The sequence below is a fragment of the Dipodomys merriami genome, unplaced genomic scaffold, assembly GCF_024711535.1.
Source record: "Dipodomys merriami isolate MVZ:Mamm:240054 unplaced genomic scaffold, mDipMer1.0.p SCAF_1785, whole genome shotgun sequence".
In the NCBI taxonomy this organism is placed as follows: Eukaryota; Metazoa; Chordata; class Mammalia; order Rodentia; family Heteromyidae; genus Dipodomys; species Dipodomys merriami.
In genome coordinates, this window is record NW_027203143.1 from 31881 (window position 1) to 35620 (window position 3740).

The window sequence follows — 3740 nt, forward strand, 5'->3', positions numbered from 1 at the left end:
ATGGCCAAGGTTTATGATGTAAGACAGGGAGGAAGTGAATGTCCGGCAGAATATCTTGAGTTGCTTATGGAAGCTTTTAGTCAATATACCCCATATGATCTTGAGAACCAGGAGTCGCTCAGATGATTATGTTTGCCTATACAAATCAAGCTGCACCAAACATAAAGCGAAAGTTGCAGGCTCTAGACAGATTTGGTGAAAAGTCTATTAGGGATCTAGTAGCCACGGCAGAAAAGGTTTACAATAAGAGAGAGACCGGAGCAAAGACAGAAAAGGAAATAGAGAGAACATGAAATTGAGCATGAAAAGAGAGACTAGGCCAAGGAAAAGAGGCTAGAATTGTTGGACTCGCCACTATCGCATGCTGAGCATACCTGGTTCACAGATGGCAGCAGTTTCATTTGAGATGGTAAAAGGTACGCAGGGGCAGCAGTCACACTGAGATAGTGTGGGCAGAAGCTCTCCTCCAGAGAACGTCTGCAAAAAGAGCAGAACTAGTGGCACTAACAAAAGCCCTACAAATGGGAAAAGGGAATAGACTACATATTTACACGGGCAGTCGGTATGCTTTTGCCACTGTGTATGTCCATGGAGCCATTTACGAAGAGAGGGGGCTGCTGACAGCTGAGGGAAAAAAATGTTAAAAACAAACAAGAAATTTTAAACCTCATCCGGGCCATATGGGAACCAGCAAATATTGCCATTATGCACTGTCCTGGCCATCAAAAGGGAACTGATTCTATAACCAAAGGAAAAAACTTGGCCAATCAGGCCGCTAAGGAGGCAGCCCTCCAGTCCAGCGTGGAAGTACTGACTTTAGTAGACCCAGGGCCATGAACTTTGACTCCTGAGCCTCAGTACTCCCAAGAAGACTTGGAGTGGATAAAGAAAATTCCCATGGCCTATAAACCCCTGGACAGAGAAGGAAAAAAAAGACTGGTGGAAAAATGGTGAGGGGAAACTTATCTTGCCACAAAGATTGGGCAAAGGGATTCTTAAGAGAATCCATCGGGTTTCTCACATGGGAACCCGAAGATTGCAAGACTTGCTCTGACACTCAGAGGAAAGTTAGGCAAGGAAATCAACATATTGAGGACATTGTTAAAAATTGTAAAGCCTTTCAGCTCAGCAATACCCCCAATCAACAGGTTACAAAAGGAGCTCGCCTCTGTGGAGATAGGCCAGGTGTGTATTGGGAAGTAGACTTCACAGAAATTAAAACTGGAAAATTTGGATATAAATATTTGCTAGTTTTTGTAGACACCTTTTCAGGATGGGTTGAAGCCTACCCAACAAAGCATGAGACCACGAACTTCCTGGCTAAAAAGACCCTGGGAGAAATCGTACCCTCGTATGGCTTCCTATCCACCATCGGGTGGGACAATGGACCCGCCTTCGTTTCAAAAGTAAGTCAGGGAATAGCTGTGGCACTGGGGAAAGATCAGGGCTGGTAGAAAGAATGAATAAGACTCTAAAGGAGACCTTAACTAAATTGGCCTTGGAGACTGGCGCAGACTGGGTATTGCTCCTTCCTTTTGCCTTGTTTAGAATAAGAAATTCACCCTATCGGCTTGGCTTTACTCCTTTTGAAATAATGTATGGACACCCTCCACCCATTATCCCTAGCCTTCAGACTGAACTGCTGGCTGAATTGGATGATAGTGAATTTCTGTGTAAGCTTGACTATTTACAGCTGGTGCATAAGAGTATGTGGCCCCAGCTTAGAGCATTATATGATTCTGCTTCTATTCCTACCTCCCATTTGTTTAAACCAGCGTCAGGGTGTTTGTTTGAAGGCACAACTTGAGATCCCTGGGAACCACTGTGGAAGGGACCTTACATGGTGCTATTGGTTACACCTACTGCCCTTAAGGTGGACGGCATTGCTGCTTGAATCCACTGCTCCCATGCCAGACCGGCTGACCCCTTTGCCCTGGACGACCATGGGGAAACATGAGAAGTCTCCAAGCATCCTACTCAGCCAATCCACATATGCCTCAAGAAAAGAAACATGGAATGATTGTTATTGGTTTACTCGTTCAAGATCAAGAGCTGTTGGAGTTTAGTTTTGGGCCAGAGCCATAAGATTGGGGCTCAGGACCAGAAGTCAAGGAGGGGGGAATGAAAGTTTAGAGTATTTGAAGCAGTGACCATTTGTTGCTTGTTTCAGAGCAGAGCAACACGTGGTGCTAAACCACCTGGTTGTGTGCCCTTATAAGACCTGCAAATACTTATCTTGGGGCTTTCCTCCGGGGCTCTGCTGTGTCGGAGTGTAGGACGAGGCCCGAGCTGCAGCCCATTTAAATAAAACAGCCATAGAGTCTGACTCTCGGTGGTCTTCTTGGTGGGGATCCTGCGACCTTGACATAACAATACCTATCTATATCCCAACCTCATTCTTCAAGGAAATAGAAGAGATAATCCAAAAATTCATATGGAACCATAAAAGACCCCAAATAGCAAAAACGATCCCCAAAAGAAAGAAAAATGCTGGAAGAATACAATACCAAATTTCAAACTCTACTACAAAGCCATAGTAATCAAAACAGCTTGGTACTGGCACAAGAATAAACTTCAGGACCAATGGAATAGAATTGAAAACCTTGAAATGAACCTACAGACCTATCGCCATCTAATCTTCAATAAGGAAGCTAAAAAAACAGAATGGAAGAAATACACCCTCTTCAGTAAATTGTGCTGGCAAAATTGGTTAATCACGTGTAGAAAACTAATGCTAGATCCTTATATATCACCGTGAACTAGAATCAACTCCAAATGGATCAAGAAAATGTGGTATATATACACAATGGAATTCTATGCCTCCATCAGAAAGAATGACATTTCCCCATTTGTTAGGACATGGAAAGACTTGGAAAAAATTAAATTAAGTGAAGTAAGCCAGGCCCAAAGAAACATAGGTCCCATGATTTCCTTTATTTGCAATTACTAGTATATGTCTGAGACAAGCAGAAATGGTCAGATAAGTTGATGTTAGGAATTGAACCCTAAGATATGTATTCAAATATTTTTTTCTTTCATGTGATTGTTTCTAACACATTTATAAGATTATTTCTTTGTTCCCTTCTATGTCCTTCCCCCACGGTATAACCTCTACTTTCACTGTATTTGATGTTGTTATAATTTGTGGAGGGGAAGGGAAAAAACTAATCATTTAAATAGGGATACATGTGGACCCATTGCAACAATGATACGTACAAGTTGTTATGTCAAAAATGAACTTTACAACTTTGGTGCGGGCGAGGAGGATTTGGCGGGGGTACAGGGAGGTGTATGGGTTGGTAAGGGGAAACAAAGGAGGAGGCTACAATGCTTGATAAGAAATGTACTCATTATCTTGCCCATGTAATTGTAACCCATCTGTATAGTATTTTCACAATAAAAAAAGAAAAAAAATGTGATTTTCTGGCTTTAGCCTCCTATGTAGCTAATACAACCTGTGTAAGACACCAGTGATTGATTAATTCAAAACTCTGTCACTGTCTATTCCTTTCCTTCTTCTACATTTCTTTATTTCTTTTGTGTTGGCCCTGAGGCTTGAACTCAGGCTATTAGTCTTTTTATGTCTTTTATATAACTTGATTCAGTTTTGTTGTTCTAAAGTTTTATTTGTTTATGTTGCTATTTCTATTTTATATGAGTAAATTTATATATCACCTGTAGTCCTATAAAGTTTTTTGTTGTTGTTGTTGGTGGTCGTGGGGCTTGAACTCTGGGCCTGG